Source organism: Typopeltis vanoorti, chromosome 18 (assembly GCF_054136105.1).
Source record: "Typopeltis vanoorti isolate ZY-2024b chromosome 18, IOZ_Tvanoo_1.0, whole genome shotgun sequence".
NCBI lineage: Eukaryota > Metazoa > Arthropoda > Arachnida > Uropygi > Thelyphonidae > Typopeltis > Typopeltis vanoorti.
The window spans coordinates 103,966,673-103,984,441 of NC_143566.1; the positions used below are offsets into that span (position 1 = coordinate 103,966,673).

Genomic DNA, 17,769 nt, shown 5'->3' on the forward strand with positions numbered 1-17,769 from the left:
ACCTATAATAAATAGGGGATCTTACACCTGGAGATGAAATGCATCTACCATCTAAAAACATTCACAAACATGCAAGTCCGTTGTGAGATTCAAATCGTATAGCAATTTTGGTAGTAGATGATTTTCATCACCCGGAGTGAGACCACTTTCCCGCTTATTAGAGCCCTGAATTAGCTTGTAAAAGTTCCATGTTTGGTCTATGGAGTGGGATTTCCAGATTATCAGTCCTTTAATCAGTCCATTGTAATAATATTCGTGCACTATGGGCTAAGAACCTTTCGTGGGTAGAATTCATATAAAATCATGCTCGTTCTGTCCCTAGCTCACTAACAATCGCCAACTATCGGTTGTTCTTTAGATGACACTTAATTCTCACTAGAGATTCAATTCCCATGTCACTTTGCTTTAGGTTCGTAGTTACGCGCTTCGCTAATCTCGCTACGTGATGCTACTTGTAAGCATCGTCCCTCAAGTTTCTACGTTCTCGTAAAACATATACAGTATACAGAAGAGATATGTAGAAAAATCTCGCCACAGTTTTGTGCTTGATCAACAGATGGGGTTGAATTTTCCTTTCGGAAGCGAATTACAGTATTATATAAAAAAAGATCAATCAGTTGGATTTTGCTCATGTTAATGAACGAAATGACATTGTTTTCGCTGTATCCCTTCCCCCTATCCTTTCATGCAATGTTACATTTTTTGTACAAATAATATCGTTCATAATCATAATTAAGTATACACATAAAGAGACACTATAATCGTATGTAATTATTTTTTTTTTTAATTCTAAATTAACCTTATTTCAAAATTAGTTGACTGATTGGTTTGCTAATATTTTTATAGCTCAGAAAGGAAAACTGCTCCTTAGATTGGTTTTCAGAGTTAGGAAAATCTAAAAGTAAAGCTAAAATCGAACTTAAAGAAACACAGTAGCGCTTTGATGTTTGAAGTTTCGACAAATTAAAATTAAAAAAAAAAAAGTTATATGTTGCTATGTTACTGGAATCACCATCTGTGCAAATCTAATATTCATGCAACAATTATTATTATGATTAAAACCTCCATGGAGTCAAAAACTCATCGTGGGAGGTCCACTGTTATACACATAGTTTGTCATACCGCGCCTTAAATATGTTCACTGTCTCATCACACTCTCGGGCAACGCATTCCAACCGCTCTCCATGCAAAAAAAAAAACCTTCTCCTCACTCCCATTGCTTGCACTCTCCTTATACATCTTCCAGGAATGACTTTTCCCTGACCCATTTTATGCAAAACCACCCCGATATTAATCTGGTAATAACTTCTTAACAGCTTATATGTCTCGATCACATCCCCTCTCCTCCTTTTAACTACTAATATCTGCAAATTGCATTTTGTCAATCTGTCTTCATAATCAAATTCCAGACCAGAAACCGCCTTAGTCAATCCTCTCTGAACCTTTTCCGATACATCTTCATCTTTTTGAAAACCAGGTGACCAAATCTGTGCACAATAATCCATACGTGGTCTGATCAAAGCCTTATACAAAGGAACCATAACATCCTTACTTCTACAAGTCAGTGCTCTCCGCATCATTCCCAATATCCACTGTGCTGTCGCAATTTTATCAACATATCCTCAAAATTTTAAGTCCTTATCCACAATCACTCCCTGATTTCTCATTACCTCTACCTCTTCCAGGATATTTCCACACATTTTGTACTCTAAATCCCATCTCTGCTTCCCAGACTTCAAAACCTTACACTTTGCAACATTGAATTGATATCCCCACCCATGTATTCATTCAGCCAGTGTATTGAAGTTTTCTTGCAAAGCCACAGCATCCTCTCTACTCTTGATATCTCTCCCCAACTTTGCATCACCTGCAAACAACTATATATCATCATTCAAATCTCTCCAAATATCATTTGTAAATAAATTAAACAGCAATGGACCCAAAATAGACTCTTGGGGAACTTTCCTCTTCTGGGATTATGCTCCTCCATAGACAACTCGCTGATGTCTATCAGACAGCCAATCTTCAATCCAGTGACCTAATCTACTATTCAACCCCAACCTGGTAATTAAATTCCGATTTAATTACCAGTTTGTCATAGCAATTTATCAAAGGCCTTTGCAAAATCTAAATATACCCACCGTGTATGCAACACACTTATCCAATGCATTTGTCACTTTATTATAAAACGTAAGCAGATTGCTAAAGAACGATCTTCCTTTAGTAAATTCATGCTGGCCACCAAAGAGTATTTTCCTGTTGTCAACGCTATTCTGAATCTTGGTTCTAACTAATCTCTTTAACACCTTAATCACAACTCCAAACACACAGACTGGCCTATAATTCAAAGCCCTAGTTTTATCACCTAACTCAGGAATCTGAACTATTTTGTGCTCTTTCCACTCCTCTGGAACTTGGCCCAGTGCAAGACTCATGTCGAAAAGACATGTAAAAGCTGTTGTTAACTGTCGGAACATTCCATAAAACACGTGATGAAATAGCATCAAGTCCTAGAGCCTTATTTACACCAAGACGATTCAATTTCTAGTATGCCTCCTGTCCACTTACTAATAGTTCCCCCCTCCTTTCCCACTGCATGATGTCACATTCAAAAAATTGAAATACCTTTATAAATTGCTCATTAAATACCTCAGCTATGTCCGCAGTGGTTATCATTCCTCCATTTTCACCAATCAATTCCACCCTTCCATAATCATTCTTTCTTCTACTGGCCAAATATCGAAAAAATTTCTTAGGGTTTTTTTTAACCGCATTAGCTAACTGCTGCACATACTGCACTTTTACTATTCTGGTTGTTATAACTCATCTTGTGCTTTTTCCATAATACCTTCTTCCAGATTGCATACCTTATCTCTTGATTTACCCTCTTAACTTTTATAATAGGTACATTCTGATATTGCCTCCACCAAATAGTTCTTGAATAGGGCCCAATCAGCATTGATATCCTTTCCATCCAGTTCCTCTTTCCAATTTATTGCTGCAAGTTGTTTCCTGAGCTTTTCATAATAATTATAAAAAGTCTTATAATTCCACATTTATCCCTTTCTAACAGACATCCTCAAATGACTGGTCTGGTGACCCTGCAAGTGATCACATGATGGTCACTCTCACTAATTGGTGGAAGATTTTACACCCCATTTATAATAACATCATCCGATGAAATGATCAAGCCCAATACTCTTGATCCTCGTGTACCGTTACGTACTGCCTAAGGCAGTGGTCGCCAAAGGGGTCGATATGGCATTGTTAGGGGTCAATTTGGGCTCAGGGGTGGATAGAAAAATATAAGACATCATTGTATGGGTAATATTTAATTCGGTTAACTTGGATTACCATCATGACAAAAGACATGAAGGTAATGACAACGCAATTAAGAGTGAGGCCAATCAAGATTTTGGCCTACTTGAGGCCAATCAAGTAGGCCAAAATGACGTATTTACCAATAAACGGATTGGTTGGTGGTTCCTGCCTTCAGGCGCAGTGGGAGCGAGATTGCAACACGTGCGTGGTTCTTATTTACTGATACAAGTATTCGATCCCAGTCTCATTTTTGCGCATCGACATACAAGTGAGCGTTAATGTTCTAAAATTCATCAACATACATATTATAATTCAATCGTTATTCATTCACGAACTAAACTTCTCTATGTTGAAGAGTTGAGCAGCGCTGGTAGTAATACCAGTAGTTTATTAATATCACTAGTAATACCAATGATATTACTAGTGATAGTAATAGTAGTAGTAATAGTAATATAATAATATATACTATATTATACATACAATAAACACTGTAACTACAGGGTGTCCCAAAATTCACGCAAGATTTAAATTTGGCGCCATTTGTGCCGTTGTCACACTTGTTGCCAACGAAAAAAAAAAGACAGCATGACAGTTGACAGTTCAGATTTATTAAAAATGGAGCGCTACACAAAAGAACAACGCATTTTCATTGTTGAGCAATATTTTAAAAATAATGAAGATTTGGCAGCTACAGTTCGCAATTTTCGTACAAAATATGGTCGGAATAGTTATTAACTCCCATCAACTGTGAAAAGATTAATTAAAAAATTCAAGGAAACTGGATCAATTAGTGATCTTATACACTCTGGCCGTCCTTCAACAAGTCGTTCACCAGAAAACATCGAAGTTCGTGAGGGTGTTGCTGAGAGTCCAGGAACATCAATTCGGCACCGTGGTCTTGAATTGGGCATTTCGAGAAGCTCTCTGCAGCGTATTCTCACGAACGATTTGCATCTTTATGCTTACAAAGTTCAATTGACTCAAGAACCGAAGCCTACTGACCACACACAGCGAAGAGAGTTCGTTGAATGGATTATCGAACTACAAGTGGATGCTTATTTTTCGAACAAAATCATCTTCAGCGATGAGGCTCATTTTCATCTTGATAGCTTCGTTAATCGACAAAATTGTCGCATTTAGGGTTCAGAAAATCCACGAGTGATTGTTGAGAAACAAATGCATCCACAACGTGTCACTGTTTGGTGCGGATTTTGGGCTGGAGGCATCATCGGTCCATTCTTCTTCGAAAATGCGGCTGGTAAGGCAATAACAGTTAATGGTGCTCGCTATCGCGAGATGATAATCCAGTTTTTTGTGCCTAAATTGCAAGATATGGATGTGGACGACATGTGGTTTCAACAAGACGGTGCCACATGCCATACAGCCCGAGAAACAATTCAATGACTGCATGAGTCATTTCCTGGTCGTGTAATTTCCCGTTTTGGTGATTAGAATTGGCCGCCCAGATCATGTGACTTAACGCCGTTGGACTTTTTTCTTTGGGGTTTTTTGAAGTCTAAGGTTTATGCCAACAAGCCCACGCCTTGAAGAAGGAAATTGAGCCCCGTATCAACGAAATTCAGCCACATTTATGCAAAACGGTCATGGAAAATTTCGACAAAAAAGTGCGTATGTGCCAGCAAAGTCGTGGAGGCCATTTACCCGATATGCTATTCCATGCATAACCCTATACTGTATACTTTATGAATCAATAAGAAATTACAATTTTTAATTAAAACCTGTGTTTTCTATCAAAATTACTTCTTGCGTGAATTTTGGGACACCCCGTATAAAATAAACAATCTAAAAACTCACATAAGCGTCTTTTTTTGCTTGTCCTATTATAATTACATAATAGTAAAATATAGGGGGTCGATAAAAAGTCAAGAAACTCTTGAAGGGGTCGACGGACAAATAACTTTGGCGACCGCTGGCCTAAGGTAATTGTTTTTCAAAAACTCCAAAAATTGATTTTCTTTACCTCCAGATGCAGTCTCTTGATTCCCGTCTATATTACCATAATTAAAGTCACCCATAATGATGACTCATTTCTTGCTAGCTAAGCCAATTTGCCTATACATTTCCTTCTCATTACCCTCCATATTACCAGATCTATAGCAACACCCAACCTAATTAAATCACTATCATTGCTGTGATGTTATATTACAGGATATCCTAAAAATACGAAATCTAGAAGTTAAAATGATTTGTTGTCATGAATTTCAGTATATTTTAATTAATTTGTTTTACTGATTTAAAAAAAAAACTACAATTAAAAATGCTTTTTTACGAGTCGTTACTGCAAGACAATATTATCAAGAAAATTCTTGTTATAAGATCTTGAAAAAGATCTTATAAGAAGAATAATAAAACAAACAAAAAAAATATGTTCGTATTTGGAAAGTCCGATTTTAAAATGATAAACATGCAAGCGGAAAAAACTTTGGCTTACCTAAGTATAGAACGACTAGGAAGCGGATGTTCAGTTTCCGCTTCCTAGTATATTTCAAGCCAGTTACCCATGGCGACTTAAAGCAGGGCGCCGTCTGGTTGCAATGAATGAAAAAAATGCATGAAAAATATTTATCTATTGTTACATTTGTCATGTGATTGTCACTAAGTAATGATAAGGTTTAAGAAGGAAATGTCCACGTACAAACAAAATTTTCGTGTGATTTGAGAATTATAGTTTTCATAAGCTATAATTACAAAACAATAAATCATGCAGTATTTTTATTTTATTTATATTTCTGACGTTTGGTAAATTTGACCTTTAACAAACACATTGCTATACCTTGAATCACAAATGATACAGCACTCTCGTTAATATTTTAAAGACAGTTAGTGCTCGAGGGAAGAAATTAACCGCTTTTTTAGCGAAAAAAAAATCTTTCTCTAGGGAAGCCGTAGAACAAATTACAGTGCCCGGAGCATATTCTGGTCGCACACTACATTAATATAAACAGTGATACTACCAAGGTTATTCCTTACTTCTCATGCAAATACTAATTTCTTTTCTTTTTTCTTTGAACTGATCAGATATATTTCTTACTTTTTTTTTTTTTTTGTCGTGTAATAGGTGATTAGACAACCACTTATTTTAAGTAAATTAGTTCTGATACTTCAACATAAGATGTCATTATAATACTATAATAATAATAATAACCGTCAAGGTTATTATAAGCGCCATCTAGTGATTGTTCTGATGTTTAAACAACATAATATCAACTTTGCGAAGTCAGCGTTTCCTAGTGAAGCAGAACAGTTCATATGTATTCAAGGAAATACTAGCAATATATTTGCCTCTAAAATATTAAATATTGATTTTTGCTTGCATCGATGCTTCAAGTTAAAAACCGCAACTTGTTTACTAATAGAGGCTGTGATTCAAATATCGTGTAAAAGCTGTTTCAGTCTGTTAAAGGATGATAAATAATAAAACTGTTCATTTTTTTTTTATTAAAAAATTTTTTTTTATCATTTTTTTTACAATTTTACAGAGTTTTTTTTTTTACTTGCACTACACTCAAATAATGAAAACACGAAAAGTCACACTAAAAAGTTATTTTTGAAACAAACACCTCACTCTTAGACGATTCAATAACAAATGAAGTTAAGGAGCAACCAGGCGAAACTTTCTATCTCTGCAATGCAATCAGTTTTCGTGACCTCGAAGCTGTCAACAGCAGCGTGCGCCGACATTGGTAATGCGGCTTAATTTAAAGCGTAGATAGCGCGCGCTGTTCAAAATACAAAATACGAAGCTTGTCAACTAGCGCCGACATTGGTATTGCAGCATTATTTAAAGCGTAGATAGTGCGCGCTGTTCAAAATACGCATTAAAACGTAATAATTGTTTTGAAAACACTTTCGCTTAAAATAATCAAGATTTTTATGATGTTTACTGAAAACATTAATCTATTTTAAAACACTATAGGAAAATGTCTTGGCTTGGGCCCCCAAAGCTTGAGGACCCTAGGCACATGCCTCATTGCCTTAATGGGTAATCCGCCACTGTTTGTGAGTGTTTTGGGTTGTTTCAGCTTTCTTTTGCGATGAAGGCTTTTGGTTTTCTATGTTTGAAGCGGTCCGAGGATTTGTAGTTAGCTGCTTGTCGAATTAACTGATTTGGGCAATGGTCTGTGACTGTGAAGAATTTTTCTGCAAGGCCTCTCATGTGGATCTCGTCTTATGACAAATATAATATGACAGTTACATTTGTCATTCTCATCCACGAACAGTTGTAAACGTATGGTACATTAGCACCGTGGATAGCCTAAGATTTTTTATTTTAATTTATTTTTTACAAATTCCGGATTCCCCGCTCTAAGACTACACACAGAACTCTTGAAAGTAAGTTAGGAGGTGGCCTCGCACCGGCCGATGCAATGAAACATATCACCCCCTTAAGATCAATCGGAACCATCTTTGTCCATGTCAGGATTGGAACCGGCAACTTATTGGTTAGAAAGGGAATACGTTAACCTCACGGTCAGTAGGCCAGCATTTATGTTGGTAAACCCATAAGCTACGTAAAAGCAGAATACATGACTTCATTTGTGAATCTTTTGTGCTTATTTCCTTATTTATTAAAATATTACTTATTTATTTATTGAGTGTATTATGATACAACCACCATGAGACTTACCGTACAGCAGGAACGGTACCATCCTCTGAAACCAATGCAAATCTATTGGTCGTTGTAATGTAAGTTTTGCTCGTGCTTTGTGTTTGTTCTCTGGCCGATCTGCCTGTATGCGGGCGAAAAAAATCCTACCACTAGGAATTTTTTCTGAAGATGAGTTATCGTAGGTAATCCCTAGGCTAACCATCTTCAATTGAAAAATCCAATTTCGATTGCTCCCATCAAGACAGGAATATTATTTTCTTGCATAGGGATAACATCTTGTGTTAACTTCCATACATTTATTTAAATCTGCAGTGCAAGATAGCATGTCCAACTGGTCTAATTTTTACGAATTCGATCCACAGTTAGATTCTTTCATATTGCCACAATTTTGCGATCTTCTCCCATTCTTCCACTAACTGTACTGGGTTGATTGGGGTTACGTTCGAAGCAATTAAGGCTGCAAGGCCTTACTTGCGTATTAAAAAAAATAATAATAATAAAACGTTTTCCGGGAGTGAAACTTCTATCACTCCTTTAGAAAGATTGTTTGCTTTCTAGGCGGGATTCGAACCAATGTATTTGTAAATGAAGAACTACTCTACTTTTCAGTTTCTACCTACAAAAATCGTATTATCATATAACAAATGAAAATGTTTTTCAAGTATTTTTTATTAAAATTATCTAGACATTAAATAACAGTTGTTACTAATATTGTCAGCTATCTAAGTAACATTTTGTTGAATAATTCCTGGATTTTGCCCCAACTTAGAACTAGCGGAAAGATTGCAGTTAGTGAGAATGAGTATTAACATAAAAAGCACAGTAGGGTAAGGATAGCATGCTCTCTGTTAAAACGGAAGGAGGAGGTTCAAGGTGAGTGGGGCAACCTTGGCATTCATCCGTTAACGCCAAAGGAGGAAATCCAACTATCTTCATCACGTGAATCAACTATCTGATCATCAGTTTGGTGCGTGGTGGAAATGAATAATATTGACGTATGGAATATTCCCTGAATCGGACCATCAGAAAACTAAACCTGTGCACCGGATGTAACTAGAGAGAGAGTTTCCGGTTCGGTTTAAAGTTCAAAAAAATTGTAAGATATCATGTCTAACTATTTTACTATTCAGTCAAAAATTGTCCACTTATCTCAGGTTTGGTTTTTTTTTACGTGGCAAAATGTTTGGAAACGTTCCAAGTAATTAAACTCTGGCCAGTATCACACGTGATTTCATGTTGTGTGTGTGAGAGAGAGTGCGTTTCTATAAGATCGTTTTAAATGTGAGCAAAACAAATGTTATTACAAATGACAATAAACAATGCAGTTAAGCCGAAAGGGCTTTAACTCCTTTGTTATCAGGAGTGACGGCATATACAAGAATGCTATTGGGGACACCTCTACCATCATATCCATACTTGTTTTTTTCAGTAGCGCTTAAATCAAAGAGCGAATGAAACACTGATAGTTAACTAAAGTCTTGTCAACTGAGACTATTCACACGAACGCCTACTTGTATCCAAGTGTGTTGGGGGGGGGGGAGGTTGTTATCGCAAACGACTCTACGGGAGCCACAGTTCCATAGCACACATTGCTGGTGACACAAAGCGGTCGTGACTGGCTTAAAGAAACGCGTCACACGTAGCAAAATCGGTTGCTGTTTGACTTGCGAATATGCTATTGTGAATTGGGGGGGGGGTTCAAAGTGACCAAGGAGATAGCTGGGAGGGGGAAGGGGAAATACGGAGAATTATGGCCGGCAGCGACATGGTTACCTTGGAGTTTATTTGTGTATGTGTTGAGTCCGGCGGTTTGTTGCTACGACTGTTTCATTCAGTTGATGTCACGGAGATTCTTGTGCGCATAACTTGTCGGTTGAAGGCCAAGGTGACTCTCAGGTAAGCGATGTCCACCATGCGTTCGTGAACGTCGTTTGTGGGGTTGTTGTTGCCTAATGACGTGTTTTATTATTATTTATTTCTCTCTCTTTTTTTTTTTTTAATGGTTATTCCAAACAAATGTCGTTCAAATATTCAAAACATTATTCTCCGTATGGATTGTTTATTTTATTTATTTTTACGAATGAATTTTAAGGTTCCATGGAGGTGTTATGATAATAATAATAATAATAATAATAATAATAATAATAATAATAATAATAATAATAATTTTATCAGCATTTGTTTTTTAAAAAATTTAACTGGAACAGGGAATTAAGAAACACAATTGCCCAAATGTAAATCATTTGGGCAGTTGTGTTCGCTGTACATAGCGATGACATCAAATTACAAGAATGGCCCGTGTGTGTGTGTGTGTGATCACTTTTAAATTTCATTTATTATACAATCACTGGGTATTTTTATACACTTCTGGGGATTATAATATTTTCAGAGGAAATATTTATAAGAAATTTATACCAAAGGTAGATTGTAGATACCAATGGGAGTATATACTAATTTTATGTAATCATTTTATAAATTTATACCATTTTTATGCGAAAATACTCATACGAAATTTATACCAAAGGTAGTTTAGGAGTTAAGTGTAGTAGATTGATAACAAACTAAAGCAGTTCGTCTCAAATTCTTGAGAGAAAATTATAAGTTATAAGTTTCGTTTTAGGTAGAGCATTTTTTTAACTTTTATAAACTGACAGAGAAGGTTAATCCAGTCAGATTATCCCGTATTCACTTATTTCATAAAAATAAAAATCTCATATGCAAAAAAAAGATACTGAAGAAGCAAAAGATGCATACAATTTAGAAGCGACTACTTGGCTAATATTGTTTTTAAATGATTTATCGAATTTCAGAGGGCTATTTATATTTTTAAGAATTAAAACCATAACGTGAGCTAGAAGCCGCTTCTAAATCACAGTAAACTTTTTATTATTATTATTATAATTTTGGCAAACTGGGTAGATTTTTGGGAAATTTATAGACGCTGCACAAATGCTTTGAATTCCAACGCATTGCAACAAAAACCAGGGCCTAATTCTACACCAAGTTTGGTCAGCATTGATAAAAAAATACACCCAAGTCAGACCTCGGACAATGTGAACGTGAATAACAGAACGTGACAGCATCCAGCATTGGTCAAACTTAGCATTGCACTGAATCTGCATTCTAAATTGCTTATATTTGTAGGCGTCATAACTTTTGGTACGATAGTGTATACTGATAGGTAGAAAATGATCGTGAGAGAGAGAGAGTGAGAATTCTTTCATCAGATAACTGATACAATGTTCCAATGAATTTATAACTCATTTACACGCAACACCTTTCAATTTTATTCATCGTGTTATTTCCGGATCAATACTCGCCGCACACTCTTGAATTTCGCATTGATTTTTACGAGACCGACCACGTCACAGAATAAATTTTATACATAAATCAGTGAAATGTCTTCGCCTGATAATTCGAAGCGATGACTCCATCAATCCGTGCTATTTATTTGGATACAAACATGTCAACAAATGCGCAGTAATCGACTTTTTAAAGCATTACACTAGAATAACATTACAAAACATTACAAAAGAGTAAAGAATAGTACTGTTAATTCAGATAAATTACTACTGTGTCAGGAGCGTACTTATGCACAGGCGCACGAGGCTCTAGCTGGGATCCCCCAAAAATTAGAGCCAATTTAAGGAACCCAAACAATGAGAGGAGAACCTCGGATCTTGTTGGAACAGAATCCACTAGGAATCGCCTTATGAATTGGTAAAGGGAAATAAATGAACATCAGGGGCGAATACTCCATGCTTGTTGTGCAAGCTCATTAATTGAGAAAGAATATTTATTTGTTGATAAATGCATGCATTTATAAGCATTCCATTTAGGCTTTTATTTTTGTAGACAGAAGACGTCTTAAGCTTGCGCGGCAATAATTGAGCTTTGCGTTGTGTATCGAAGGTCGATGCTTGCTCGTCTAGTCAAAGCTCCCTTGGCTTGCTCGGTTGTAGGAGCTTCCAGGTCCTCGCTGCAGTACTATGATTTCATGCGCGCACATAACCATTTCCGCTCCCTGCACGTCGTCTTAAACACAGGCCATACTCAGTCAACGTAGCTCTAGCCAGTGAGCTTCAGCCAGCCTTTACAAGTGTGCGTGTTGCTTGGGAAAATTAAGTTGCAACCAACTTTTTATGGCGATGTTATTTACCAGTTCATGAAGAAGAAAGAACCGTAGGGTAGAATTTGTATTCAGGTAGCTAAATTGAAAAAGATAGAATACCATTTGTAAAATAAATGTTATATTTGTATAATTAAATGTACATAAATTTCTCAATATATAGTTTTAAATGGTCAGTCATTCATTATTCCGCTAATCAGACTTCAGTCACACCTCTCACTACCTGAATGATAACAAGAGCAAGCGTGAATTTCAAGACTAGCATTCGCCTCTGATGAAGATAAAAATCACAACCTTCCCTTTTAGCTGTAAAGTTCTTGCTTTGAACGCAGAAGCAGAACGTAACTGACAGGATGGGTGAAGCACTAATGCTTTTCATATTCCCCTTTGTCTGTAGAGGAAAACGATGGGTGGGGAGTTATTGAGCTCTATGCTCACCCTGTGAGGGCAGTGAGATTAGCTGTGTTTAGCTAGACGTAGGATTGACTTGGGTCTTTTGTATTTGCAGTAATCTGCTTCATTGTAGTCAGAAGCTTGTTTGATCAGCGGGTTTGGGTGATGGCTTGTCTTGGTGAAGAACGTTTTTGCTAGATCATGGAGCAGGAAAGAAATGTAAGGAATGTTGACTTCTCTATGGATGTGGGAGTTTCTGATAAACCATGGGGTGTCCAGAATCATCCTCAGACATTTGTTCTGGATTCTCTGCAATTTCATAGTATTTGTATCTGAGGTATAGCTTCAAGCAGGGGAAGCGTAGGTGATGACCGGGCGTATTACCATCTTGTACATAAGTAACTTGGTTTGCATATCGAGTTTGCTTCTGCCATTGATCATTGCTGAGCAATTACTTTAGATGTCTTCGAGTCTATGAGCTTGGTATGTTTGCTGAATTTTTTTTATAGGTTTGGAGTTTTTTTAATCTAGTTTCACTCCGAGATATTTACCTTCTGTCTGCCATGGAATCTTAACTCCTAAGAATGAATGTCCTCCTTGCTAAGTACCTTCTTTCGGGCATAGTTTGTAAAGCTATGGCAACGTGAGGGCTGAAAGATCTTGAGAGTATTGCAGTGTCATCTTGCTTTGATGAGCGTAAACAAACCTTCTTTAATACTTGCTGAAATAGGAAATAAGGGTGACTCGTGCATAGGCACTGCGGAACTGCAGCACCCCCAATTTTTCTCGATATATAAATATATTTATTAATTTATTTATATTTGCTTGTAATATTTAATTTTATCATCAACAATCCTATACAATTCTCTTATTTTGTATAAAAATAATAAAAATCCATCTTGTAGCACTTAGGAGGGCGAAGGACACTAACACCACTGTGTTTACCACAGCGTCATATTGCTACGAGCGCAAGCATAGTGAGATGCAATCTATTAGCGTAATGCGGCACTGTCCGTCGCACAGTTCCACTGTTGTTCATATGCAGTTTGCGCCAGTAGTCGAGTGTTCGTAGTGCTTATCGTGTTTACTCTGTCTCTTTAAATATTTGGACATTACAATTAAAGGATTTAATTGTAATGTCCAAAAATTGTAAATCCATTCCTTCAATTACAATTAAAGGAATGGATTTTATTTTTAAGTAATTTTGAATTATACTAAACTGTCTAATTTTATCGATAATAAACAATTTTTTTTTTGTTTAATTTTTTTTTAAATCTTTACCATAATTTTGATATTTTATTCACGTATACATTGTACTTGCAGTGTGTATGTATATTTCGAAAGTTACAGCCCCCCCCCACCACGATTTCATGCCACGAGCCGGAACTGATAGTAAGTCAAAATGGTGTCAAAGTAATCATTATTTTTCATAATAGAACTTGCAGTTCTGAAAATTTTTATTATATCTTCAACATCTAATTTATTAAAATAAACATTTTCTTTATAAAAGTTCCTTCTTTAAGTGTAAAATGTTTTTGGTAATGGAATTGTGGTTCCAGATGAAGTAGAATTTTCTTTTTAAAAATACCAATTGCTCAGTGTAAGCATTATGATTTAAAAAAAAAAACTGATAACGCTAATCATTATTTGGAAGTACATACTTTATAATGTGAAACGCTTAATTTTACTAGTCACTATTTTTTTTTTTTTTTCAGATGTACCAATATATCTCAACATATATTTTCGATCTATGGTGGCCTACAACATATTAATTACACATTTGCATTTTCTTTCTCACTATTCGTAACTCAATACACTGTTTACAACCATATTATCCGAGGAGCTATCATGTGTGCAGTGGACAGTAACTGCTTGTGTCAGGATTACATGATAAGACGTGGAACTTCACCATGACAATGTTCCTGCACATTTAAGTCAACTTAATGAAGTTTGTCACCAAAATAATATCCTAACTGCACACAACACTTTCTGAATGGAAGTCGTATTGAACTATCTTACTGGAGAGATAGTTCCATGTGCTTTTTCATCAAATGAAGCGAATCTTGAGAAGAATGATATTTGATATGGACACAAACAGCGAACAGAAAAGTGCTTTTTAACCTGGTCGGAAAATCAGCACAATTAAACATGCAAAAAGAGCCTATTTTGAAGAGGATAACCCCCATCCACCAAGACTGTAAAAATATACAGCATTTTGGTTTTTACAGCGTCATTTTTGATATTTTTAACCGGTATTGCGCGATCTATTTATGTGACTCTCATCCAAGAAAAGCTGGACACTGATAGTACAGGGTGGCCATAAAATAACTTTCCCTCTTTGGAAGCATCTGAAGCTAAAACCAATAAACGGAATGGGACCAAATTTTATATTGAGACTTTTGAAGGCATGGGGAGATGATTTCCGCGAAAAAAAAAAGATTTAGTACCAAAATTCGCCGATAGGGGAAATTTTGGCGCTGCCGAAGCCTAAAACAAACGGATAATTACATTAAAGGCAGATAAAATGGAATAATAACATTTCGACGGTGTAAGCGACAGTAGCGTCACTCATTCCAGCTGGATATGTGGCGCGTTACAATGATAATAAGAATAATAATTCAACTAAAACAACAACTTACGAGAGACAGAAATTAATGTAGTGATTGAACACACAGGAAATAATGTTTTATTCATCAGAATCAGGGTCCAGTGGACCACATACACGATTTCAATGTGCTGACCTTTCTTGTGTACAACAAATTGCATCTGGTGTGCGAGATGTCAGATTGGATGTTCATAACAGCCCGTTTCATGTTCTATTACAAAACATGCAAGTTGGAAACGCCACCAACATACACAACGGATTTCAAATACCTCGATCCCCGGACATCACTCCATGTGAACTTTTGGCCATGCCGTCGGAAAGAACTGACTGATAACCCTATTGAGCACAATATCGAGCAGTCATTCGAATAACTGCCTGAACGTTCCCAATCCCTTTTTAAGTGGAAATTAGTGGCGCTGCTGTCACGTACGCACAGTAAAATTTGCAAAATCCTTTTTACCTGCGTTTACTGCAAATATTTGACTGCTTTCGGCTCCTCCAGCGCCAAAATTTCCCCTATCGGCCACTTTTGTTATTAAATCTTTTTTTTTGCGGAAATCATCTTCCCATGCCTTCAAAAAGTCTCAATATAAAATTTGGTCTCATTCCGTTTATTGGTTTTAACTACAGATGCCTCCAAAGAGGGAAAGTTATTTTATGGCCACCCTATTCATTAGCACCATGTAATGTGAGTTGAGGATTTTTTCTCTCTACGAAAGGTTGTAAAACTATAGCACTGTGGAAAAGTATAGTATTATAGTACATTAGTTTACGAAACAGCAACACAAAAGTAGAAATAATAGATAAGTGGTTGGATATATTACTGCTTATGTTCTCTGGTCGATTTATCTATTTTGAGGAAGCAAAAATTCTTCCATCGCATTGGACTGGCTAAATCACCTTCAACTGAAAAGTCCACACGAAGCTCTTCTCTTAAGAGGAACCCCTCTACAGCTGAAGGACAAATATCGCGCCACATTCGTAAATGCGCTATATAGACACTTGCTTTAGTGATGTGTGTGTGAAAACAGAACTACATACTGCTTTTGGGTGACAGTTGTTACGTTTCATGAGATAATAATGACAGCGGGAATGTTCCATTCACTGTCTGAAAATGACGTGCACTTCAGAAATAGACTTCTTTGCAACATCATATACTGGTTTTATTATATCTAAATGTTGCTTAACGATCATTTATTTTTTTTTTTTTGTTTTCTGAATTTGATATATCGTTTTTATGCGAACTTTATTTTCAAAATATTTTGTCGGAGAGTCCTTTGTTAGATAAATACATTTCCTTAAGTTTAAAATTATGCATCGATAAATTGCTTATCTGTTTTAGTGACTGTTAAATCTTATCTGTTTATACTTGGGACATGTTGCGTTTCGTTGTGTAACGTTATTACTTCACGAATAAAGATTGTGAAGAGGAATATCTGCCTGTAGATACGAGTAAACGTATATATTTCGTCTGTACATTTTGAATGTACGAGTCCAGGTAAGAATTTAGTTAGACCGTGTCCAAGACAAAACACCCGCTAAACAACTGCGATTATATAAACTGGATAAGGTGGTAAGTTTCCATTTAACTTCTCTAAATATGCCGTGATAATCTGCGAGGGTTTAGGAGCTACTATAGCGAGCATGCGTAAAAGAGTAAGCTCTTCAAAGGTGCTGTGTGTCTATGAGGAAGAGAACGACGCGTTAAAAAAGTCTCCAAACAGAGCGAGGAAGATGTAGTCAAAAACAAGGAAGATGACAGAGGAATGAAGCAAGCGAAAAAGGATCGGTAAATCTTATTAGCCCCCCCCCTCTCCACTATAAAAATAAAAACTCGTAAAGATTGAGAAGTAAGAAAACTGGAGTAACTGGATCTCGGATGATGATTTAAAGTGTTTGGCACACCGATAAAGGGTCGAACCCAAGCTGCATCGGCAGTCAGTATTCCCTGATCACACTCGTAAAACGATACGCCACCTTTGGTTGGAAAGACGAATTCTAATTCCGTCTATCAAATCTTTATGAAGACGATCATTGGTCTCATCATATTTTCAAACTGAAATAATCAATGACGATTTTCTTTTTAACCCTCTCTACTTACCATCCCCCTAAGAAAATTAGTATTTTGTAATTTTCTAAACAGTAGTGGCTTGGCTTCATCAGAATCGAAAAGCAGTTCACCGTTACAAATGACAGAAAATTCAGTACCGAGAGGTTGTAATTTTATTTCTACAATTGCAAGGAATCGTTTCTTGGTAAAAGTTGGTTTATTTTATTTTCTTCTTTTTTTTTTTTTTTCCCACCTCCTTACATAAAGGTTAAGTTAAATCTGGTGAAATACTGCTGTGGTTTCGTAGAAAACGGCTGTGTAATTCTCAGAAAGAAAGAAGTTTTCATTTCGTGTCGGCTTCTAAAATTGTGTTTCATTCTACTGTCTCTATTAGTCCCATTTTCTTTTCTTTTTTTTTTTTTTAATGTCGTTGGTAAAACACCCACTTAATGACAGAATGACAGTGCACATTTTGTTGGAGCGATTCCTTTCAATTCATGTTTAATTCATGTTTGGAAGTTTGCCAATATTATCATGGAAACATCGGAGTTTCTGTTTGAGCAATAACGCTGTAATATATTCAATAAATAGTTGTATAATTATGAGAAATAATTTTTTTTATTGCTTTAGTTGAATTCGTG

The 17,769-nt window shown here is 36.2% G+C and overlaps 1 protein-coding gene across 4 annotated transcripts in view; it reads left to right on the plus strand.

Annotated features, from left to right (window-relative positions):
- Positions 1-17,769, plus strand: part of LOC150097014 (oxidative stress-induced growth inhibitor 1-like) — a 74,637-nt gene that overhangs the window by 39,495 nt on the left and 17,373 nt on the right. Inside the window, exon 1 of one of the 4 annotated variants that reach the window (XM_090408014.1) lies at positions 9,708-9,847. The exons of 1 other annotated variant lie outside the window; for it this stretch is intronic. The gene's annotated coding sequence lies outside the window, so the exon portion shown is untranslated. 2 more of the 4 variants (XM_090408018.1, XM_090408020.1) reach the window with 2 other exon arrangements.